The sequence below is a fragment of the Grampus griseus genome (assembly GCF_964374135.1).
Source record: "Grampus griseus genome assembly, chromosome: 11".
In the NCBI taxonomy this organism is placed as follows: domain Eukaryota; kingdom Metazoa; phylum Chordata; class Mammalia; order Artiodactyla; family Delphinidae; genus Grampus; species Grampus griseus.
In genome coordinates this window covers 4903464-4929712 of record NC_139005.1, presented here as the reverse complement: position 1 = coordinate 4929712, position 26249 = coordinate 4903464, and the positions used below count along the sequence as shown (strand labels likewise).

Below are 26249 nucleotides of genomic sequence, written 5' to 3'. Positions count from 1 at the left end.
CAATAGTAGTATTTACTGAGTATTTATATATAGCATTAGAAGACAATGTATTCCGCTTGGATCATCTCATTTTATTCTCACAATATTTCTATTAGGTAGGCACTAACATTTCCATTTCCTAACCGGGCTTCAAGAGGTTAAGTAATTTGCCAAGGTCACACATAGTTGGCTTTAAACACAGGCAATGGGACTCCAGGCCAGAGTCTGATTCCTAAACTTTAAGCTATACTGACATTTGCCAGTTAGAAACTGTAACAGTAACCCTTAAGACAACTGTCTCTGCTTCTCCTATGGCTCTGATTAGATTGTTAGTTTTCCAAAGGGTAGAAGTCAACTTCTCATTTCTTTTTTTGTATTTCCTTCAAAATACTCAACACAGAACTGGGCACTAAATAATGTTGACACACTCACTCAGGGAATTTGGCTAACAATTAACTCCTGCCATCTTGCTAAGTGTTGGCCTTTCTGTTTTCCCCTCAATTACTGCTTCAGTCTGTGAAAATGCTAAAGAGGGGTTTGGAAACAGAATTGTGTGTTGATAATTCCTTGTCCTGGAAGGATGAGAGGAAGGGGGTAAGGATGAGTTGCTCAGTGAGGGAAGATAGCAAGTGGAATCTTCTTAGAAGTGCAGAAGAAGGAAAGGAGAAAGTGGGGAATGAGAATGTAGGAGAATTAAAGCAAACCATTGATAGAGAAGGATGGTTCAGGGAGAATTACTAACAATGCTATGTTTATATTGATGACAACTTAAGCATTTGATACACAGCCTTATGAAATGTTATTTGGATAACTTGAGCTTACAACCACTTGGCTCTGGATTTAGGCAAAGGAATAAAAATGTAGTAAACAAATTCAAGAAATCTGGGATGAGAGCTATGGGGTCGGTGAGTGATTCATATAAGCTTCCAGTAGAGGGTGGGATGGATTTGCCATCCAGCCCCTTCTCCCTCTTCTCCATGGAGACAGAAAAGCTTGGCAAAGCACTCCGCTGTCACTCTGCTTGGGCCATATTTTCTTGAAGACATTAAAGGATGGTGGTCACAAACCTATAAATGTCAACTAGACAATCAATAAGTAGGTATTTATTGAGTACCTGCTTTCTCTCAGCATGGGACGATCCAAAAGATATGCTATGGGACCTTCCATCTAATTTACCTAGAAAAACACCAAAACAAGTATGGCGAATATGTGGTATATATACTACCCTTGGCTATGTTTGTCCTTGAGGCAGATTTCTCAAATCAATCATGATGCACATTCTCATTGAATTAGGATGCTGCATGAGAAATCCTTCTCACCCCAGCTCTCCACGCAGCCCCTACCAATCATTCAGCATTGACCCAAGAAAGGAAACTTGGTTCCTATTTTTGCCCTGGACCAACATGACTAGAACAGCAACATATAGTGAATTATTCTGTGACAAATGATACAGTATTATGAGGAATTTGGAAGACATGGAGATTCTTCAGGGCCATAGGACGTGGATGTCTTGACCAACAAAGTGGAACTTGAGCTCCATGTTGGAGGAAAGGTGTGACTGGAACTGGCATAAGAGAAGGAGGGTCTCCCCATGACAAGCACATGGAAGAAGGCACTGGAGTGACAGAGAAGACCCAACATCCACAAAAGACAGGGAGCAGCTGAGGACTAGCTTACTCAGGTACAACTATCTGACAAAGGACTAAGGGGTCCAGCCGTGGTGGTTGCCGAAAGGGAAGATGGCTGACTGCCTAGCAAGGATCGCCAAGCACTATTCACTAAGGAGGCACAGGAGGAAAGGCTAGTGGCCAGGAAATGTAGTCAGCTACCAAAGCAGAGCCCCAGACCACCAGCTTACAGGACTGTTAGAAGCACCAGATAGAAATTGTGAGCTTCCAACATTAGTATACGGGAAACTTGTTCACAGCGCTGAATCTTCAGTAGAAAATGTCCAGAGTCATGTACAGAAGTGGTCACAGGAGAATTAAAACGCCTTGTGGTTTTCCATCATGGAGAAGATAGAGCAGCTGAGGGTAGGGTGGAAGGTATTTACAAATGTCTTCAGAAGGTGGCCTGGGACCCTCTGTTTTAATTTTCACTGAGGGCAGAATAAAAAGGGTTATCTTGTAGCACGAGAGATTTAGGAAAGACACAAGAAGAACTTTCTTTTTCAGAGTTGTTGGAGACTGGTTTAGATCATCAAGAGTGATATGGTGTCTCCTTCACTGTGTGTCTTCGAGAACAGGAGAAGTGTCCATATATTTGGGCTGCATTACATACAGTTCTACCTGGAGGCAGAGAGTAAACTAAATAGACCCTGAAAAGCCCATGCCAGGCAGGATGCCCTCCAGGCAGGACGCCACAGCTGTAGATAGTATGCGATCCTAGACTAGCTAAGCAAGGAAGTGTCTTGGAGAAGCTCTTTCCATCCACTTTTTGAGTCTTGAATTCTGGCCTTCCTGACTCCCTAGCCCCCAGATGTAACCACATCACTGCTTGTACATGTCAAGAATAGAATGTACCCAACTCACTGACTTTGGGTGCCTCCCAAACATCTCTTCCTTGGCTCACAACCTCACGTTGTAGGCATCGCCATTCCCTGGTGTGAGTCAAGCTGCTTTGCTGGAAATGAAATTAACTCAACAGAGATGGAACCAATGTGTCCCATTTGAAAAGAGGTAGTAGTTGCCATGGAGATCTGTATGCTCGGATACAGTTGGGAAGCCTTAGACAGGGTTGGTAATGCTGTCTGATCTAAACATTTTAGGCAGGATTATATTTCACTAAGACTTTGACCCCTGGTCTTCTGAGCAGAAGATATAATGAGGAATATACCAACCAGAACTCAAATTGATTTTTATTAAATGAACTTGAGTGAAGAATTTTAACTTCCTTGTGCTTTTATGTCCATTCTCCAAAGTGGGGTTAAGGCCACATATCTACTTAATTATTCAGACAGAGTGCTTGGGGAAGAAAAAGACTTAATGACCTAAGAACCAACTGGAGAAATCTTCTGCTGGTCTTGTATGTGGCACCAGAACAGAAACAGGGTATTAGTGGTTGGGCCATTCAAGGTCAGCACCCGTTGTCCAAGTGTGAAGGGCAGGCTGACTCCTCAGGTTCATGGCAAAAACCTAAACCAGGAGCAGGAGAGCCAGAAGAAATTTGTCATGAGATATCTTAGCACGAAATAACTGTACTCAAGAAGGGGGCAATTCTAAAATTATAGGGAGACTCTCCCATTGTCTAGGAAGACCCAGGAAGGCCTAGGGTTCTGTATATCCCCACAAATTCTCATTGCTTTATTTCCTTAACAAGGGACATGGAAGGCTGCCTTTTAGAGAGTGCTGCAGACAAAGTGGTGTATATACATAGAGTTGTATATGTATAGGGATGTGTAGGAAAGAGATGTGTATGTATAGGGATGTGTATGCATAGGGATGTGTATGTATAGGGATGTGTATGTTTAGGGATATGTATGTTTAGGGATGCATATGTATAGGGACAGTGCAATCAAGTTGACCTGGAAAGATTCCTATATACTCTCTGAGGGAAGGTAAAGGAAAGTCTTGGAATGCTTTCCACCATTAAGATATAGAAAAGGACATTTGTTCAAAAGGAACATAATGAAGAAAGAGTAGGAGATACAACAAACGAGTTAAAATATTGATCCCAAAGATTCAAGAAATCCACAGACAGACATCCAGTGTGTAGGGTTCAAAAATTTATACTGACTTCACAGGACTCTCCAGCAAATGGGCAAATGCAGCTCAGCCTCCAAAATGAACCTATTTATTTTCTGCCTTGGGTTTGGCAGTTGAGTCTGTGTCCTGCCCTCCTAGAGTTATTTCCTTTGAGCTGGGAAGCGAGATTCCTTCTCCTGTACCCACCGTCCCTTCTACCCTAGCCTCTGCCCACCCCCCTATTTTAGGAGCAGTCAAGAATCCCAAATAGTGTCACCGTGATTCCCCCTTTAATCCATTTATGTTAGACTTCAAGGGATTCCAGCCATTCTTCTGATAGCTATGCAAAATTCATGGTGGGTGTTTCCTCTGTGGAGGGACTGGTATCTTCAACTGACTGCATTTATCCTGTTGTTGGTATTTGGAACTGGTAACACATTCTCTGAGGCGAAGGTAGGAGTATGCATGGCATTTAGGGCCATACTTCTGTTCAAGCCTCATGTCTTGTACATGCTTCTCTTCTGGCCTCTTCTCCTTAAAGGCATGGAGTCCTTAGCTGGATACTGAATGCTATTCACTGGGTTTGGATGTTAGTCTCTGAGACTATATCAGCCCCTACATGCTGGGGTAAGAGACAGGAGCTCCAAGACAGCGGTGAGTGTGGGAGGACTTCAGGGAAGTTTTACTGCTGGGGTACTGTATTCGTTTCCTGAGGCTGCCTGGACAAATTGCCTCGAAGTCAGTGGCTTAAAACAATAGAAATGCGTTCACTCACGGGTCTGGAGGCTCAAAGCCCAAATCTCTCAGAACTGTGTTCCCTCCCGGCGCTGCAGGGGAGAATCCTTCCTGCCTCTTCCAGCATTGGAGGCTGCCTCAGCTTCCCTAGCATGTCATGGAATCACTTCAATCTCTGGTTGCGTTTCCACATCCCATTTTCCTAGTGTATCTGTCTTTTCTGTGTGTCTGTCTTCTCTGTGGGTCTATCTTTTGAAGTATACATGTGATTGTATTTAAGGCCTAGCCCGCTTGGACAGTCCAATATAAGTTCCCTTTTAAAGGACCCTTAAATCAGTCACATCTGCAAAAGGCTTTTTTTCCAAGTAAGGTAACATTCTCAGATTCCAGGGATTTGACGTGGCTATCTTCTGAGAAAACATTTCCAGCCCACCACAGTAGGGGAGAGAACTAACGTCAATTTTGCATGGCATACAGTAACGCATTTTCATTCTACAGCTGTCTGACAGTTGAGTATTCTTATTCATGAAGAAATTTAAACTCAGGGAAACTTCCCCAAGATCACTGAGCTAATCAGTAGAGGGCTTGGGTTCTGTCTGACTCCACACTCACTGTGTTCTGTAGGTCATGATGAGTTAGGGGTTGTCATGCTGTCTTTAGCTGTGAGTCCCTGGGCAGTCCACTTACCTCCCTAAGGCTCAGCCTACTCACTGGATGATGAGATGGCCAAGTCTATTCAGCAATTCTGCGCCTGGGTGTATATCTGGGAAAGACGAAAACTCTAATTCCAAAAGGTAAGTGCACCCCAATGTTCATAGCAGCACTATTTACAATAACCAAGACAGGGAAGCAACCTAAATGTCCATCGACAGATGAATGGATAAAGAAGATGTGGTGCATATATACCATGGAATATTACTCGGCCAAGAAAACAATGAAATAATGCCATTTGCAGCAATGTGGATGGACCTAGAGATGATCATACTAAGTGAAGTAAGCCAGACAGAGAAAGAAAAATGTCATATGATATCACTTATATGTGGAAGCTAAAATATGACACAAATGAATTTATTTACAAAACAGACTCACAAACATAGAAAACAATCTTTTTGTTACCAATGGGGAAAGTGGGGGTAGGGATAATTGGGAATTGGGGATTAACAGATACACACTACTATATATAAAATAGATGAACAACAAAGACCTACTGTATAGCACAGGGGACTATTTTTAATATCTTGTAATAACCTATAATGGAAAAGAATCTTAAAAAGAATATATACATACATATATATATACATGTCTATAACTGAATCACTTTGCTATACACCTGAAACATTGTAAATCAACTACACTTTAATTAAAAATAAATAAATATTTTTAAAGAAAGGAAAAAAATATAGATACTAAAAAAAAAAAAAATAGATGGCTAACTCAATGTCCCTTTCATCTTTACGATTCTAGTACCAAGGAACATCTAATGCTCAAATGAAATTACAATGTGGTTTGGATAGAGTTATTGGACAGAGAAATGGTTTTTGACCTTGCTGTCACCAAGAAGTTCTTTGTAGAAACGACCAGGCTTCTTGAGGGTAGGGGCTACCTTGTTCGGTCCCTATTTTCATTCTCCAGCACTACTATAATGAGAATTCATTCACTCAGTCAATCATTCTTTCATCGCACATTTATTAAGTCCCTTCGATGTTTCCAGGAACTTTAATAGTAACTAAGAATACAGTTGAATTTTTGAAAACCTAAACCTAGCTCCTGATGGAAATTAAAATGATCAGATTGAAGAAGTCAGCCCACTTTCTCGGCAGCAGCATGAATCATTTAATTCTAGAAACCCTTAGAGCTGTGCTTCCCAAACTTCAGCCTGCCTCAAAATCCCCCAGAGGACTTATTATAACAGAGTTTCTTTTTCAGTAAGTGTGCGTTGGGGCCTGAGGATTTTCATTTTTAAGAAGTTCCCAGGTGATGCTTCTGGTCCAGGGACCACACGTTGAGAAGCGCTGCTATAGAGGAGCCCTTCCCAATCAGTGGCCCCAGGGCCCTAGGCCTACTGTGGCATTTTATGGGCAGTTAGTATAGTCTACTGACTGAATAAACAAGAGCAAAACTACCATTATGTAGGCTTGTTTAAATATTTTGATGTCGAAAAGAAATTCTCCCTCCAGAAATTTAGTAACCCTTGAACAAAAGCCAGGAAGTCCATCAGGTTTTCTCTCTCTTGCCAACGCTAATCTTTTGACAGAGATTTCCAGAGTGTTGTCTTGAAAACAAATCAAATTCTGAATTTTGGCTCAGTTAAGGAAGAAAGCCATGATTGATTATGAATATTTGTCTAGATGAGGGAGAGGAAACGAAAGTCCTGTACCATGTGTTTTCCTTTCTTTGACTTAAATATTGGAGCTGTTACCAGTTAGGCTTGAATCTCCTTCTCTGCTAATTTTACACGCTTACCCTTGGGCCATCTCATCTATCCCATGGCTTTAAATATCATCTGTATGCTGGTGACCCCTTCCCATGTCCTGCCCAGCTCACTCCTGTCACTTCCAGAGCTGTATTTCTAACTGTCTCCTTGACATCTCCTCTTGGCCTTGCACATGCGTCTCACAGGTAACATGTTCAACAACAAATCTGTTTTTAAAAAATTTTTATGGTAGTTGATTTACCATGTTGTGTTAATTTCTGCTGTACAGCAAAGTGACTCACTTATACATACATATACATCCTTTTTCATATTCGTTTCCATTATGGTTTATCACAGGATATTGAATATAGTTCCCTGTGCTCTACAGTAGGGCCTACTTGTCTATCCATCCTATGTATAATAGTTTGCATCTGCTAATCCCAAACTCGCAACCTGTTCTCTATGTCTGTGGGTCTGTTTCTGTTTTGTAGATAAGTTCATTTGTGTCCTATTTTAGATTCCACATATAAGTGACATCATATGGTATCTGTCTTTCTCTTTCTGACTTACTTCGCTTGGTATGATAATCTCTAGGTCCATCCATTTGTTGCTGCAAATGGCATTATTTCATTCTGTTTTATGGCTAATATTCCATATATATATGTACCACATCTTCTTTATCCATTCATCTGTCAATGGAGGTTTAATTTGCAACAACAAATTCTTGATTTTCCTCCTCAAAGTGCTCTAATCCCATCTTAATAAATGGTACAATCAACTACCCCATTATCCTGGGAAAAGTCCTTGATTTCTCCCTTGTGCTCATTTGCAATATCTAATCCTCCCCTAAGTTCTGTTGATTCTACATGCAGAGCATAACTTAAATTCATTCTTCTTTCCATAGTCAGGTGGAACAATGCACCATCATCTCTCACCTGTGCTGTGTCAACGGCCTCAAGACTGGTCCCCGCCACTTCCATTCTTTCTCCCCTTCAATGCAAAGTCAAAGTGAATTCTTCGCACCTTAGAGCGGTTGACAGTTTCCTATTTCATTCAGGATAAAATTCCAACATTTATAACTTGCCCCCAAAGGCCCTGCATAATCGTACCACTGCCCATCCCTCCAATCTCAGTCCTACCACTTCCCTGACTGGTTCTGCTCCGGCCATACTGATCTTTCCACTTTCTCAAGCACTTTCCCACCTAAAGGTTCTCACTCCTCCCTTGTCTTCCTGGAACCTGCCTTCCCCACTCTGCTGGAGACACACACACCCATCCTCTGGTCACAACTTAAAGTACCACTTCCTCAAGGAGGCCTTCCTGGATCCCCTCAATCTAAACTAAATCCCCCGAATACTCTCTGGTGGGACCCTATGAGTTTTCATTCCACAGAACCCAGGTTGCAAGTCTTTTGTTTGATGTGTGTGTCCCCACTAGACTGTGAACTTCAAGAGCACACGGGATGTGTCTGCATGACCTCACCACCAGACCGCAGCATCTTATTCAGAGCCTGCTGGTGCTCAACTCTTATTTGTTAAATGAAACAGTTAATAAAACCACAAAATCCTGAAACACTTTGCTGCTACTCTTAGGCTGTCCTCTCTTCTGCCTCTCTGTACACTTTCTCTGGGTCTCTGCTTCCTCCACGATGGAGTCTTGACTATCCCCAGACCAGACTGTTTGTCTGATGTTGGGACAGAGAGGGTAAATGGCAGATACGGTAGCAAATGTTCTCATTTACGCCAGCAACATTGCCCGAGTTCCCGGCCTGGGAATTAGCCATCTAAAGCCACTCCAGGCCCCCTCCCGGCCCCTGAGGACGGCACTTCTGGGTGGGTTGGCGAGTTCTGTGTGTGTCTGGGCCAGATCACAGCCCCTTTCACTCCTGACCACAAGAGACCACAGTACACACTGTGGGAGAAGGGAACCTGCTTGAGGCCAGAGATCTGGGACTGTCCCCACTCCCTGGATTGCTTTTGGTTTCGCACTTACAAAGTTTTACAACTCTTGGGATCTCCCTGGCGGTCCAGTGCTTAAGACTTCGCCTACCAGTGCAGGGCGTGCGGGTTCAATCCCTGGTCGGGGAGCTAACATCCCACACGCCTCGCGGCCAAAAAACCAAAACATAAAACAGAAGCCGTATTGTAACAAATTCAATAAAGACTTTCAAAATGGTCCACGTCAAAAAAAAAAAAAAATCTAAAAACGAAAACAAAAACAAAATTTGACAACTCTCTAAGCATTGTTGACATCATCCGTGGTTGGATTCCAGATTCCACAGCTTGGGTTTGGGAGAGAGAAAGAGAGCAGGTGGCATACGGTAAGGATGGGTTACCAGTAGGGCTGAGAGGCGGGAGCAGCTGGAGGAGAAGGAGGCCACTGGCGGCGGCGAGCATCCTCTCCAGCGCTCTCTCTGCACAGCAGCCTGAGCTGTGGCCAGTGGTCCCCTGCTGAGCCCGGTCCATGCTCCTCTCTGCTCAGGCCTCCCGGGAACAGCACCTGTGGGCTTCAGCCCCTCCAGCAACAGGACTGTGGTGGGCTGGCTTGAATTACCCAGCAAAGGAGAAAGAGCAGAAGTGGAGGCGGTGGGAAACGCAAAAACATTCACTTATTTCTTTATGCACATACTATGAACCTGGTGTTTTGCTAGATCTTAGGGATACAAAAATCAAATAAAAGGGCTCCTTCCACCCCTTAATCCAACATTTAATGAAATCAAGGTCTAGTAAAAAGTGAAAACACACTAATTTATTAGGACATTTTCAGTTTTTCTGGTATTTATGAAACTAGCGAGTCTAGTTTTAGAATTTTCTTTTTTCAAAACTTTATTGTGGTTCAAGTTTTTTAAATGTTCAAAGGACAAAGCGGGGGCAGGTCACTTTAAGTATATACCACCTGGCAAGGAGCCAGAATTAGCTAATAAGAAAACCTTCAGAATTCTGAACAGAGTAGACTGTATATTCTCGTATACATAGGATAGAGTAACATCAGGATATTCGTATGTATACCAGGCAAGATAATTCTGATTGCAAGTTTATCATTCCTGGGTTTGAATCCTGGGAGTCAGGCTACTGTGTAGATTTTATTCTCCTTCCTCCCTCCCTCCCTCCCTCCCTCCCTCCCTCTTTCTTTCTTTCTTTCTTTCTTTCTTTCTTTCTTTCTTTCCTTCCTTTCTTTCTTTCTTTCTTTCTTTCTTTCTTTCTTTCTTTCTTTCTTTCTTTCTCTTTCTTTCTTCCTTCCTTCCTTCCTTCCTTCCTTCCTTTCTTTCTTTCTTTCTTTCTTTCTTTCTTTCTTCCTTCCTTCCTTCCTTCCTTCCTTCCTTTCTTTTTCTTTCTTCCTTCCTTCCTTTCTTTTTCTTTCTTTCTTTCTTTCTTTCTTTCTCTTTCTTTCTTTCTTTCTTTCTTTCTTTCTTTCTTTCTTTCTTTCTTTCTTTCTTTCTTTCTTCCTTCCTTCCTTCCTTCCTTCCTTCCTTTCTTTTTCTTTCTTCCTTCCTTCCTTTCTTTTTCTTTCTTTCTTTCTTTCTTTCTTTCTCTTTCTTTCTTTCTTTCTTTCTTTCTTTCTTTCTTTCTTTCTTTCTTCCTTCCTTCCTTCCTTCCTTCCTTCCTTTCTCTTTCTTTCTCTCTTTCTCTCTTTCTTTCTTTCTTTCTCTCTTTCTCTCTTTCTTTCTTTCTTTCTTTCTTTCTTTCTTTCTTTCTTTCTTTCTTCCTTCCTTCCTTCCTTCCTTCCTTCCTTCCTTCCTTCCTTCCTTTTCTTTCTCTCTCCCTCTCTCTCTCTTTTTCTCTTTCTTTCTTCCCCCCTCTCCTTTTATTTGTACTTTAAAACAGCATCCTAGAATGATTTTCTTTTGCTGATGAGATGATCCCAGTTCTTCAAAGAGGGGAAGGTGTAGCCATTTTAGGCTCTTGGAACAGGTTGGAGAAATACAATAATGGTCCTGGCTGGAGTAATCAGAGAGAGGATGCTTGACACTAAAGGGGGGAGGGGAAGAGAGGGAAAGTGGCCTGACTGTCCAGGAGTAACTTTTACTCCCAGGTCCTGCCCAGGCCTGAGGTGGGAGCGGAGCTTGCCCCAGACCCCAGGACAGACAGGACAGACAGACACTCAGGCTCAGTGTCTCATGAAGGTTTTCTTTTCCCTTTGTTTCTGATCCCTGAAAGGAAGTCATGAAGCTTCATCAGAAAGATACTGGACTGTCACTAGGTGTTTGTGTTTCTTTACACGTTATGATTTAATAAATTTGGTACAAATATGTTGTACAATTGCTAACCAGAGATGAATTGCTATTTTTGCTTTTTGTTAACTACAAGCGACTGTTTGTAGGAAAAGCAGGAGCAGCTGGACCAGATGTAAATGCGGGGAAACGTGAAGATGCAGGCCACTTGGTCACATCTCTAGGCATCAGCACAGAAGTGATGCCGAGCTTGGCAGAAGAATGCCAGCCATCACGAAGAAAGTAAGTTCTGTCCCCTGAGCTTGGATTGAGGAACATTAAGTGGTGACAGTTGTCCTACCTACATTCCTCCCAGGTAATTTCCTGACGCAGAACCTCAGGAAATGAAGGAGTCAACCGTTTCCCTGCATGCTTCTCCCATCCTCTGTCACCTGGACGTCTTACAGGATACGGTCTGACTTGTCAGGAGGACAAGAACTTGCTGTTCACCTAGGAACTTAGACTCCCCACACAGAAAGAAAGAAAGAAAAAAGACGGGCAGGAAGGGGGAAACTTGAAAATTCTCTGAAAGAGAAAGAGCAAAACAAAACAAAGCCAAGTTCATACCAGTTCATTAGATGCCTCCCCACAAATTTGTTTGTAGGTAAAGGGGATTAGAGGAGATGTGGAAGGAAAATAAAGCCTGTAGGTTGCGCACGTTGTCACACACACTTGCCCTGATTCTGGGGAGGAGGGGCAGCGGGGGAAGCTCTGAGCTGTGCAGCCTCACCTGATACTCGAATGTGTTCTGTGTCTGGGAGATGTTACCTTGGGGGCCCTGAAAGGAGGGAGGGAGAGGCTGTGAGGAGACAGAACACTGTTAGACTTTGTGTTCAGGAAGATGTAGTGCCTCTGGGCACAGATCGACCCAATTTAGCCTCCCATGTGGCACTAGGTAATCTTCCCCCAAGAGTGGAGGAACCCGAGGGCCTCCTGAAGCCTTGAGCCTGGGTGGGTATCCATTGCTTATTCATCCAATACTGTGAGCCAAGCCTCCAAGCCCATGGCAGCCGCTCCACTCTCCCATCACTTACAAAACACAAGTTAAAGTATAAAATTAAGAATTTCAAGATGGCGACGGCAAAGCCTTAAACCTCTGAGCATGGGGCCTGGTGAAAGTGCAGTGGTCGCACTCCCTTGAAGCAGCCCCGTCTGCAATACACCCTTCTAAAACTCTTATATTGTTTAAGTGAGCTTAGTCGGTTTTGGTTATTTGTACCCAAAACTCTAAATAAGACAGAAATTGGTTCCAGACTGTGGTATCCAGGAATCTGAAGTGAAATTGGGGAATTGGGTCCAGTTGAGACAAAGCCAATGAAAATCCACCTAATATGAAGTAATACTAATTTGGCGATTCATGACTTGTAGCATTGAAACAGTTGATTGGGTTATTGCCTATGGCTACTTAGAATGTGGTGCTCATTGAAGAGAAGGCTTTGGGAGATGGGGTGGTCACTGCTTTGGAAACGTATGGACGATACGATGAAATCAAGGAACGTTCTGTGGGGTGGCTGCTTCTAGATAGCACAGAGAATGAGGATAATAAGGTGATGAAAGGGCTATATACTGAGGGACAGTAAGTAATGGTCATCCTAGATGCCTAGGGAACTTATATTATGGAAGATAAATCCACACTATCTATATTATCCATTTATCTTCCATAATGCACATCATGGAAGATAAATCCCACACAGTAATATGGGACCTGATAATCAACAAGGACCTACTGTACAGCACAGGGAACTCTACTCAATATTCTGTAATAACCTATATAGGAAAGGAATCTGAAAAAGAATAGATACATGTACATGTATAACTGAATCACTTTGCTGTACAATTGAAACTAACACAACATGATACATCAACTATACTCCAATAGAAAATAAAAATTAAAACATAAAATAAAATTCCAAAACAAAAACATGGAACCTGTCATCTCATAGAAGTTTCTAGGAAGTTCAGGACACTGGGTTATGTTTGAATATCCACTGTAAAGGGACAGAGAAGCCGGAACTTCTATCTGCTGTTAAGAAGGGGATTTGATGATTGTTTTGATTTTGGAGACCACAATAACAAAATTGGATGTGCTGTTCCAGTCCATTAACCGAGCGATCTGAAAAGCTGCCGGCTCTGGGTGGGACACCAAACTAGAGAAGTTTCTTCAAATGGTCTAGGCTGCAATACAAGTACCTCTGCCCTGTGTCCCCAGGTTGCTCAGAATGTCTATGACAGATAACAGAATGGGGATGCTGCTGGTGTCTGTGACTAGGCCTAAGAAACTAATTCCTGAGGATGACTCTAGGGTTTTTGAGCAAAGAAAGTTATCATTAGCTTGACACTGGACCTTGGAAGAGATGGATAATATGCCATACATGGCCAGGAGACTTCAACATCAAGCGAAGCTCATGTACACAGAACTAGGGTCTGAGCAAGTACTAGATGAACCTGCCCATTGCGCGAGCAGATAATTCACATTTCTGAGCACTTCCTCCTACTGACTGTTGTCCTTCCCTCCATCTTTTGACTCAGTGGGAGATTCTCTGTGATCATTTGCCCAAGGATGCAAAAAAAAAAAATGGAGCCTTTTTTATTTTTTTGTTTGTTTTTATGTATTATTTGTGTGAAAAGTATAGTAAACCTATTACAGTACAGTACTATATAGCCGATTGTGTTAGTTGTGTACCTAGGCTAACTTTGTTGGACTTAACGAACGCACGCTCAGAACGGAACTCGTTCGTATGTAGGGAACTTCCTGTATAGCCAAATTCAATTTCATAGCATCCTCTCCTATGAGCTGATGATCCCCAAACCCCTTGGAAAATTAGAAAATTTTTATGAGTATGAGATAGACATTGTTGATATTCTCAAAGTGGGTGAACTTATCAGTTGTCAGGGGCAACTATTAATGCATTCGTTGATTGGGCACAGTTTATAGTTCTGAAATAAAAGATGACTGAGGATTAAAAAAAAGATTTAGAGGAAACTCCCCTTACATTAACATATACTGTCAGGCTGGGTTCCTGCTGGAATATATAGGCTCACGTGTAGATTCCTCGTTCATAACTGTAAAACTCCAGCCAAGCAATAATGATCATAATGAACTAAAGAGACCTCGGGTTAAACAAATGATTACAGTTGACAATCAAGGTGTAAACGTGAACCTAATTAATGAATCTATAATCTCTCTTCCAAGTCTCTGGCCATTAGCCACGCTTCTAATTAAACCGAGTGCAGGAGCAGCCGTCCATCACCTGAGGGCCTGGTGCCTCGGCGTTCTGAATTCCTTGACAGACTGACCACCCCAGTCGTGATTTTTCGGCCTCTATTTCTTTACCTGTTGAAATTCAAATAAGGTTTCATTTGTTAATAAGACTCTTCTCCAAAACACCCTCAATCATTGGTCAATCTGCCGGAATACAGGAAAGCTGGGATGGAAAGCAAAAGACGAACACTGCCACATATTTACCAGATGGCTCTGCGATGAGCCACATAGATCAAAAGACGGAGTGGGGGCTTCCCGGGTGGCGCAGTGGTTGAGAGGCCGCCAGCCGATACAGGGGACGCGGGTTCGTGCCCCGGTCCGGGAAGATCCCACACGCCGCGGAGCGGCTGGGCCCGTGAGCCATGGCCGCTGACCCTGCGCGTCCAGAGCCTGTGCTCCGCAACGGGAGAGGCCACAACAGTGAGAGGCCCGCGTACCGCAAAAAAAAAAAAAAAAAAAAAGACGGAGTGGGCCCTGCTCTTAAAGAGCTAGCAAATGAATATTCCTAAAAATAAAAGTAAAGCAATAACAGTGTGTTTGTCTACCTCAAGGGATGTCAGAGACTTCTGGAGGTTAGTAAGTGCATCCCCTGTGTCAGAGCACAGTTCTCTACAAAAAAAGAACTGCAGAGTAACCGCAGCTTCTCCTTGAGGACTGGAGTCCACCCCTGGGCTATCAGTCTGCATTCCATGTGCCTTCAGACTCTGTGAACCTTGTGGGATCAAAATACTCTAAGGAATTGGTGGGTTTCTCACATACGCTCCATGACATCTGTTCTGTAGCCTGCCAGCCATGTTCGATGCTCAGGGAGAAGGAGAGAGCTGTCTCTCAAACAGAATCCTTTGCCATACATCTATCAACGCGGTGTTGACAGTCCTTCACGCAGTGTGGTGCGGGGGCAATGATATCTCAGTAAAAATTCTTGCTGGGATCCAGTGATTTATTTAGCTAACAGCTTAGTTAATTATGTCAGTTTGACAATTTCAAGAGGGAAGGAAAAACACACACGGGCTGGATGAGGAGATGGCCTCGGTAATATTACCAAGGGATCGTTAGGAAACCCAGCGATTTCTTGGTAAAATCTTTCGGCTGTCCAGCATTCCCCTATAAACAAGACCACCACTAAACTTTGAAAGAAACCAATTCTTCTCTCCACACTTGAACAAGGCAAAGTAACGCGCAAACAATCAGCATTTAGTTTTCAAATGATGGAATGTTTCCTCTGGAAGGAAAAGGGGTCTTTTTCACTAAAAATCCGGAGCTTGGATTCCAGTCTCTGCTCTGCTTCTGGGTGACTCTCTCGACCTCAGTTTTCTCGTCGTACAAGCCAAGGGTAGGTCAGCGTGGAGGACAAGAGCCCTTGTAGTTCCTGCATGTCAGAATCTGTAAGATCATGGATGTTCAGCTTATGGGATAGTCCTGGGACAGGTTGGGACCTTGGGATTAGCAGACATCACAGGTTGTCTGCCTCAGAGCCCAAGTCATATACCCACATGCCAGGACAAAGCCTTCCTTGTCTCCTGTAACGTTAGTATTAACACTTCCCCCCCATTCAAAGGCTCAACCATTGCATTTTCTTTACACAAAGTTCTTCCTGATCTCTTTCTCCCATGGGCCTTGAGGCAAGTTCTGATATATTCATCCTTCCCATACATATCTTTGGATGCCTGCTGTAAGAAAGAGACTGTTCCCAGTACGGAGGATACAGGGAAAACAAAACAATCTCTGTTGTCATGGAGATACCTGCTAGAGCTTTAATACTTTCCTGCATGAGAAATGGGCCAGGTGTCATTGCCATATTAGGGAGGGAAAAGGAGAGGCCACAGGCAAGCTATTCCGGCACTCTGGAGGTGGAAGACAAAAATGAAGTCTGCAAACAGACTGTGATAAAATAATCCATGAGTTTATACTGCAGCCCTATTCCGTTCCACAACTAGCAATAGTGACCATCATTCCAATCGCTACTGTTTACCTTGCATGCTATGGTGGAGAAATCCCTTTTACAAATACTATCATTTTCTTGAATAAAAACCCTTCCAGGTATTATTTGTTTTGCCTTTTAGTAACTGAACTTGATAAATGCACAGAGACTTTTAAACAATCAGCCCAAGACAAACAGTAAACAGCAGAGCTGAGACTGACTCTGGTTTTGACTTGAATTCTCATCTCTTTCTATTATGTTAAAACTCCTCTGAACATTTTTTTGGTCTAGTTTCTTTTTTAAAAGACTGTTTGCTGGACTGAAGCTTGCCAAAACCTCATTCTAACAACAAAAATCCCCCCTCCGTGAACTTATCAACTGGTCCCAGAGTTACTTCTTTTTCAAACTCTTTTCCCATTTAGGTTATTACAGAATATTGAGCAGAATTCCCTGTGCTGTACAGTAGGTCCTTGTTGGTCATCTATATTAAATATAGCAGTGTGTACATGTCAATCCCAAACTCCCAGTCTATCCCTCCACCCACCCTTTACCCCTGGTAACCAAAAGTTTGTTCTTGAAGTCTGTGTGCCTGTTTCTGTTTTGTAAGTAATTTCATTTGTGTCATTTTTTAAAATTTAGATTCCGCATATAGGTGATATCGCTTCTTAAATCTTGTTTTAGCCATTAAATTTTGGTCTGATAGGTAAAACAGTCATTTTAACTCTATAAGAGGAACTAAAATAGGGGTGAAAATGACTAAACCCTCACTACAGTTTGCTGATTAATTGAGACAAAACAAGTCAGGGCTGGATGTAGACATCTGTCAATGGCTCCAGAGAGGAGGAGTTTTGGGGATTGTCCTCAGGTCCATCAAAGATGCCTCACTTCACTTCCACGGAGAATGGAGGAAGACGGGAAGTAATGAGCTCGTAGCATGAAGAGTTTAAATTCAAGACACAACAGAATTTCAAGGAAGAGGGGGCTGTGATTTGTTGGAATGGGTGGGTGCCGTGGGAACATGCAAAACCCTCTTCTCTTGACATGTGGTGCTGCCGAGAGGCTTGAATGGGGGACAGGAAATGGAAGGTGATGACCAAAATGACTTCATGAGGTTCTAGCAGGGCCTTCATGGTGCAAGTCAAGAGAGAATATTATGCCGGAAAGAGTAATAGCGAAGGATTTAGGTGGTCTGGGCTTTCCAGGCTCTGCCACTAACTAGTTGTGTACACTTAATTAGGACATTTAACTTCTCTGAGCCTCGGTTTATCTTAATCATAAAGGAGACTCATAGCTCTTGGTCCAGCCTCCCTGACGCATCATAATGAGAAGCATTTGAGATAACTTCTGCTCTACGTAAGTTCATGAGGACAAACTTCTTTCGTTTGTATTTATTACTACTGTATCCCAACTGTTTGCCCTGAGATATGGACGTGGTACACAGTAGACATTCAGTGAACATCTGGTGAATGTATATGTAAATAGCACATGTAAAAATACTTTGAAATGTAAGGAAACAATGGAAATGGGAAGTATCGCAGCTATGGCAACTCTCTGGGGAGACTGTTCCAGTGTGTGCCTCACTATCTCGCCCACCTCCACACTATCCCATGGCCATTCCTAGCAGTCAGGGTGAGTTCAAGAGGACACAATGGCAACACCAATCTCTACAAGATGAAATCAAGCAGGTGGCTCGGGAAATACAACGTAATACATGGCAAACATTGATGTGAGGGATGCTGTGATTGGTCCCTCTCTTGGACTGCCCTCCTTCCTACTTTCCATAAGTCTTTGTTGAAGGGAATGTGAAGGAACCTTCCTTGCCGTATTGATCAGTACTCAACAGGGACATGGGTATAGAAAGCATGAGGAAAACCCTGAGTCTATCCTCTTTGAAGAAAGTCTTCTGATTCTGATCAGATCATCTGATTCCTAGAGAGGGCAGTTCGCTTCTGTTCCAACTGACAGTAGGCAGTTATGATCAGACAGTTGAAGAGGCACATATCTTATGTAATCAAAAGAAGCTGCTACCCGTCTCTCAACTGGATATTAATTTAGCATTTTTCCAGGCAACCTCCCTGCCCCATCACAGAGTTGCTTCTCAAATATAAATGTCAAGTGAGGAAGCAGAAATTAATTTAATATGCTTTATGGGCACTGGGTAATACCCAGAAGACTAACAATGGTGGAACAGAATTATAAAAGAATGGGGGGTGAGTGTGCTTTATAGACCCTGGCGCACTGCCAACAGCACTAGAGTAAGTGGGAGAAGGGAACACTGGTACTTGGGGTCAGCAGCCAGCTTTCTATTCAGCATGAGTGGTTTCTAGAACCACTAGACTTTTTCCTTTCAAAGGCAGCACACAAGCTTTGTGTCCTGAGGCCCACCTCGAGACAGGATGCTCAAGTTTTCTGATGCGCAGGTACCAGGTGGCTGGAGGAGGCAATAAATCTGGTTCCATCGGGTGTGGAATGCTTTTCTGTGTGAGGAATTAGGACTGGAGCACCTAAGTGGTGTTCAGTCTGCATTGAAACATTTTAGCATATGGCTAAGTGGCTGCCTCTGAACTTAGATCACCTAGATTTAATTCCACTTTTGCCATTTATTGACTGTGCCACCTTAAGCAGCTTCGTTAACCTCTCTTGCGCCTTAGTTTTCACAGTTATAAACCAGAAATAACACTGGCACCTACTTCATGGCGCTGTTGAAGGGATTAAAGCAGTTGAGCATGTAGAACAGTGCCTGGCACGTACGTGCTCAGTTAACGTTGCTTATAATCATTATACTATCAGTAAGTACGTAATCTGACCTTTCCAGCTTTGGATTAGGAATGGCTATGTTTACCAACTTTCTCCTTTCTCCATTGGGGTCTAGAGACCATGACGCTGCTCTGATTCTGTGTTCCTGTCCCTGTTTGGGATCTCAGTCTCCATCAATAGGAGGAAGAGATGAGAGATCCCTTCTGGAAGTCCCAGTCCTAAGTTTCAGAGCCACTTCAGCTACTAGCCTGCTAGATGACTCTAAGGTAAAGTCACCTCCCTCTTGGAGTCTCAATTTCCTAATTTTTTAAATCAGGGGGTTGGACCAGTAGATCTCTAGGAATGCTTCTAGTCCCCAAATCCAAGATATCTACTGCCCCCACGGATGCTCAGAGACCCTCCTACCTAAATCCTTATGTGACTTAGGTTGGCCTCTAATTTGTGTTGAATGCCAGGAATGCATCAACAGTTCTCCTTTTCCAAGTTACATTTCACTGCATTTTCTGCCTCACTCTCCTCCTACTTCTTGCTTTCACTTGGCAACTTGGGGTCCCAGACTGAGTAAGGGGGGCGGGGACTGGAATTTCCAGAGTCCAACTAGCCTGAAAACTTTCCTCTCTTCTTCCCCACTTCTCCCCATAACATTTCTTGCAGTTTCTCAAGATACCTTGTCTTCTTGAGCATCCTCTCAACTGAAGGCATTCTGTAAGAGGAGAGGAAACATATGAATGGGTCTTTCTCATGGAGTCATCATTTTTCCCTTTGTTCATCATCAATTCAGCCAGAAGTTGAAGTCCTAACATCATGCGTAGCCAGCATGAGCTAAACCGCTTGCCTACACATGGTCTTAAAAATCAGGATAGATAACGAAATTGTAATATAACATAATTCTTAGCTGAGGACATTGAAGTAGAAAAATGATATACGACCATAAAATGGTATGCCAGCACTCTCTCCTATTAGCATCTGTGTGTCTGTCTGATTCACGTCTGGTTCCTCCACCAAACTATAAGTCCCATGAAGGTGGGAACTAAATTTTTACCTATAATAGCATCCCCAGCATTGACAGCTCCTGATATGTCATAGGCTCTCAATAAATATTTATTGAATAAATGAATGAGTAGAGATTTTAGTCTATTAGATTAGTCATTTGGAACTTAAAATCATACAAAATTTCTGTCTTGGGAATGAGATGGGGGAAAAAAGATTCCACCAAGCATGAATAGGAATAGTACAGAAATCATGAAATGACAGAGATCTTCTGGTCCCTCATCCAAAAGATTCCTGTTATATTACAGGGACTTCTTGGTTTATCCATGTGCACATCACACCATCCCCTCCCTCTAAAATGTGACTTCAGGAAACTCTCAGTCCAATAATCTTAGAAACTGATGCCCAGGAAGGTATGAGAAACCTTTACCTTTTGGGAAGGTCACAGAGAGTGTATCAGCTAAAATAATGTGAAAAATGAGCATGGGTATAAAAAGAACAATTCACCATGACAAAGTAGGGCTTATCTCAGGAATTCAATATCCAAAATTAATCAATATAGTACATCATATTAATATCTAAAGGGAAAAAAACCCACACAATAATAGTAATGGATGCAGAAAAAGCATTTGACAGACCTCAATATCCATGCATAAGACAAAGTTTCAGCAAGCCAGGAATAGCAGGAAATGTCCTCACCTGATGCAGGACATCTACAAAAAAGCCGGTAGCTAACATTATACTTAATGGCGAAAGACAGAATGCTGCTGGTCTAAGATCAGGAGCAAGGCAAAGATGTCCATTCTCATCACTTCTATTCAACATCATACAGGAATTCTTAGTGCAATAAAGAAAAAGAAAAGAAAGTTATCTAGATCGGACACGGAGAAAGTTATCACTATTTGCAGATTATACAATTGCCTATGTAGAAAATCCCAAGGAACCTGCAAAAAATTTCTAGAACTAATACACAAACTTAGCAAGGTCACAGCATACAAGGTCAACACACAAAAATAAATCATATTTCCAGATACCAGCAATGAACAATTGGAAACTGAAATTAAATCTATCTGTATACATATGTGTATAATTTACATATATATAATTTATAATAGCTCCAAAGCCCGACCATATTTAGGTATAAATCTAACAAAGCATGGATAGGATCTGCATGCTACAAAATGCAGATAGAAGAAATCAAAGAAGATTTAAATGGGAAGACAGACTCAAATAGTAAAGATGACAATGCCAATCAAAATCCCAGCACAGCCTTTTTTTTTAAGACACTGACAAGCTAATTTCAAAATTCATATGTAAAGATAAAGGAATGAGAATAATCAAAACAACTATGAAAAAGGAGAACCAAGTTGGAGGGCTCACACTCCCTGATTTCAAAACTTCTTATAAGGCTATAGTAATCAAGACAATGAGGTATTTTTAGTGATTGGCAAATAGATGAATGAAGTGGAATAGAGAGTTTAGAAATAAACCCACACATGGATGATCAAATGATTTTTGACCAAGTTTCAAAGACAATTCAATGGAGAAAGATTAGTACTTTTAACAAATGGTGCTGGAATAATTGGATATGCGTATGCAAAAAAACGAACTTCAATCAATGGCTGACACCACATATAAGAATCAACTCAAAGTGGATCAATAGACCTAAAGGTAAAACTTAAAACCTTAAAAATTAACTTAAAAACTTAAAAATTCTATAAGAAAACATAGGACAAAACCTTTGTAATCTTGGGTTAGACGTGGATTTCTGAGATAAAACACCAAAGCCAGACCCCTAAAATAAAACACTGTGAAATTGGATTTTATCATAATTAAGTACTTCTGTTCTTTGAAATTCAGTGTTAAAAGAAGGAAAAGGCACATTAAGAGAAAAAATTTGAAAAACATAACTCTGATAAAGGACTTATATTCAGAATATAGAGAGAACTCTCAGAATTCAATTATAAGGAGAAAAAACAAACCAGTTTAAAAATGCGGGAAAGGTTTGAAGAAATACTTCACCACAGGGAAATATGGATGGAAACTAGACACATGAAGAGATGTTCAAAATCACAGCCATTAAGAGAAACTCAAATTAAAAACATGTGCTATTAGAATGGCTCAATAAAAAAGTGCTGACAGTATTAAGTGCTGACAAGAATGCAAAGGAACTGGAGCTCTCACACTCTGCTGGTGGGAATACAAAACATCACAGCCACTCTTGAACACAGGTTAGCAGTTTCCTATAGAGTTAAACATATCTTATGACTTAGTAACCCCACTTCTAGGTATTTAACAGAGAGAAATGAAAATTCCTATTCACATAAAAACCTGTATATACATACTTATAGCAGCTCCATTCGTAATCACCCAAAACTGGAAATAACCCCAAAGCCCTTCAACAGGTGAATGGATAACCAAACAGTGGTCCATTCATACGATGGAATGGTACTCAGTCATAAAAAGAATAATAATGAAGAAGTGTGGATACACACACAACTCGGGTGGATCTCAAGGGCGTTATGCTGAGTGAAAGAAGCTAGTTTCAGAAGGTTACACCCTGTGTGATTTCATTTATATGACATTCTCAAAAGACAAAATTACAGTGATAGAGAAAAGGTCAGTGATTGCCAGAGGCTGCGGACATGGGGAAAGAGAACCTACAATGGGGTAGCATAAGGCAGGTCTTTAGGGTTGTAGAATTGTCCTGTATCCTGATTATAGTGGCAGTTACATGATTCTATATATGCTAAAACTCATAGGGCTCTATACTCCATGCAAAAGTCAATTTTCCCTAGGTCAAGGGAAATGAAGACATAAAAGGGCAGCCCAAGGGACTTCCCTGGTGGCACAGTGGTTAAGAATCCTCCTGCCAATGCAGGGGACACAGGTTCGAGCCCTGGTCCGGGAAGATCCCACATGCCGTGGAGCAACTAAGCCCGCGAGCCACAACTACTGAAGCCCGTGCTCCACAACTACTGAAGCCCATGCCCCAACAAAGAGTAGCCCCCGCTCACTGCAACTAGAGAAAGCCCACATGCAGCAACGAAGACCCAACGCAGCCAAATAAATAAAATAAATACATTTTAAAAATAAATAAAATAAAAATGGGGAAATAGTTCAACTATCCCTAAAGAAAGTTCTCTGAGGCACGTTTTAAAAAAAGAAAAAAAAAGGGCAGCCCAAGAGGGTCCAATGGAAGAGAAAGAAGCAGAGGCAGAATTTTCCTTGGTGCTGGGTTTATGGGCTGTCTTGAACGTGAGTCTTGGGTCTCGTTCAGCACCAACTTGCAGAAGCTGTGTCCCTTCCTTCCCTCTGGTTGCCTCTTTGACTCCGTGCATCTCTGCATGCCATTGGAGCTGGCTCTCCATCGTGGGTTGGGGTGTCAGCGCAGGACTAAAGCACAGGGCTTTCCAAAGGGTTGGGCTCTCATGAAGTGTCACTCTCACCATGATCCAGCAGCAGGAATGTCCCTCTTGCCCAAGCCCCGCCCTCCACTGCACTCTGGATGCCCTCTAAGTGGCACCAGCCCAAACCAGGGACAGTCACTTGTCCACTCACTTCCCAGATATTTACAGCATCCCTATTGGGTATCAGGCACAGCCAGGGACCCTGCTGCCAGGCTGATGCCCACAGCATATTCTGGAGGGCACAGCTGTCAGAGCAGCTGTCCTCACAAGGGCCAGCAGTGGTATGTCCTGTCCCAAAGATCCGAGGCTTTGATCTCATTTCCCATTTTTGCCAATATTCAACACTTTCCAACACTTCACCCCTTCCTCAGATGAAGAGTTAAACACAGGCAGATGGACACCCGAAATGGCAATATTTTTCTGCTGACTCACCAACCTCCCTGAGCGTGTGCTTCCTTGATTCTCTGATCCTATTCAGTTTGTATTTGGAACGACTTTTCTCAGCCTACTGGCAGAAAACTTCATTTTCTTTCTGCTTCCAGAGATAAAATATGAAGCTGGTGAGATGAGGTGTTAAACATGGCAGTGACCTGTCCAAGGTTGCCCGGCAGCTTGGCAGTGGAACTGGGACCAGAGCCTAGACAGTAAGAGCTTCAGGGCTGAAGACTGTACGACGGAGGCATCGCTAGAACCCTTCTCCGCAAACTGAACAGAAATGGAAGAAGCTTTCTCCCAGATATCTGCACAAGCAACATAGGACAGAAATGCTTTCAAAACAGTCATGTCCTGGGGGCAAGAGATGCTTTTGATATAAGTTGTGATGACAGCAGCTCACAACGGAGCCACATTCAAGGAACAGTTCCAGCATGCCAGAGGTTGGGAGGCTTCAAACTCATAAATCATCCTCACAAACAACACGCCAGTGAAGCTAAAGCAACGTTAAGGGGCTGACGAACCACAAAGACCAGGAAATGCAGAGTGAATGCTGATCCGGAGGAGCCGGAAGAGGCAAATGTAAACCAAGGCGCAGTCTGGGAGCACAGGCTAGCCTTCTGAGGCTTGCAAGCAACTGTGCTGATTTCCCTGCACGCACAGAGGTCTCCAGCCAGAGGCATGGAAGGGAAGGAGGCATTTGCCTTCGTCCACTTGCCCAGCATACAGGGTGAACGTGCTTCCTGGGGTGTCGCACGGTAAGGCTGGTCTCCTGCTAAAGCGAGGTCAGGGCTTCACCGAGGGAGAACGACACTTCCGACACTGAAGGCTTTCTTAACGTCAGTCCCCATTGCCCAGGAAGCAAGAGCAGAGTTAGGGAATCTGGGCTAGTTCGGGAGGGTGTCGCTGAGTGCGGTCATTCAGGCACACGGGACCACGCCACCTACCTCACCCCACCTGATCCTCTCCCTCCACCAATTTCAGATCCTTTCAGTTCCAAACTTGAAAGGCGTTTCTAGCTGCCGCTCTTTGGTTTCCAGCAAACATGCCGACCGCAGATAAAGACATCCAGAAGAGAAAAGAGAGCACAGAGGAAGACAGCCCCAGGAACCCCGCCCTGGAGTCCCTCCCTGGCCTGCTGCGCCCCTGCCTGGCTGACGCATTCACCACCTGACCCAGAGATCAGGCAACTGTCCACGAGCATCGATTTCCACCCGTGAGGCCTCCTCCATCTGCCTTCCTGGTTGTTTACTGAAAAGTGAAGGCAAGTCAATGGCCCGGGGCCCTACAATGTCTCTAATTTTGGCGAGAACCGGTGGGACCGGTGTTGGTGGGAATGAAGTTCAGACACTACCTTTGACCTTGTCCCTTCCTAGTGGTGGGGGAGGGGTGGACAGATGTTAGCAGATCCCAGGGCTTGTCCTAGCTCTAACTAGCAGAGTGACTGAGTCACCCACCTGCCCACCAAAGTCCTGCCTTAGAAGCAACTGTGTGCTCTCCCGGTGCCCAGACTGGTGAGGATGGGCCTGGCAGAAGGTTCCAGCCAGACTGCCCTCTCCCTACTACCTTGCACTCTCACCTTTGGGCTTCGGGGCACAAAAGCTCTGCCAGGTTTCCAAACACCCACTAATGCCTTCTGATGGGACCGTGTTCTTAAGCCACTGTGGGCAAGTGACCTTCTGAAAAAGCTTGTTCCCCAGGGAGCAGGCCACCTCCCCCAAACCACCCCCCCAACACACACCTTCTCCCATGGCTATCCCCTTCCCCCGTGAATCCGAATGGAGGGACCTGAGACCATTTTCTGCTACCAATGAATCCACTGTTCCTTCTAAGACTGCCAGGAAGGGCTGCACCACCGGATGAGAGAAATCTTAGGGAGATGCTGCCCTCTTCTGGGAAACACGCAAAAAAAAAAAAAAAAAAAAAAAAAAAAAAAAAAAAAGACCCCAAAGAGCAGCAATTTCTTCCTTGTCTGTAATTCTCCTTCGTATGCAATCACATGGAAGCAGAGAACTATGGGCCAAATTCATAACCCAATCATCCTGAAACCTTCCCTGAAAGATGTGCAAAGTCCTGAGGGGGCAGGGCGGGATTTCAGGTAATCGCTGTCATCCCCCTGCATCTGAACGAGACCTCAGGCTCGGCCCCGTCTCCCTGTGTCTGACAAATCCCTTTCCTGCACACGAATTCAAGTTCACACGTCCTTTGGAGCAGTGATTCACTGAGCAAACAAATCAAACTCGAGCATCTACTATGTGCTCGGCTTCCTAATGGAAGCCCAGCCTTGCCCTCAGCGAACCCACAGCACAGTCAGAGAGGAAGCAGAGTGGCCAAAGAAAACTACGTAAACTGTGCACGTGCCCATTGTCTTAAAAAGCAGCTGCAATGCATTGGGGGGCATCGGGGTCCTGAGGGTGACCTCGTGCAGAAGACTGCCTGGCTGAGCCTTCAAGGATG

The 26249-nt window shown here is 43.3% G+C and overlaps 1 long non-coding RNA gene across 1 annotated transcript; it reads right to left on the bottom strand.

The window, feature by feature from the left end:
- Positions 1 to 15278: 15278 nt before the first annotated feature.
- On the bottom strand, positions 15279 to 24897 carry LOC309829822. The gene is made up of 4 exons (XR_014297434.1): positions 24740 to 24897; positions 20589 to 20663; positions 19628 to 19663; positions 15279 to 15665 (listed from the first exon to the last, which is right to left on the bottom strand). It is a non-coding gene; the product is annotated as an uncharacterized lncRNA (long non-coding RNA).
- Between the last annotated feature and the right edge of the window lie 1352 nt (positions 24898 to 26249).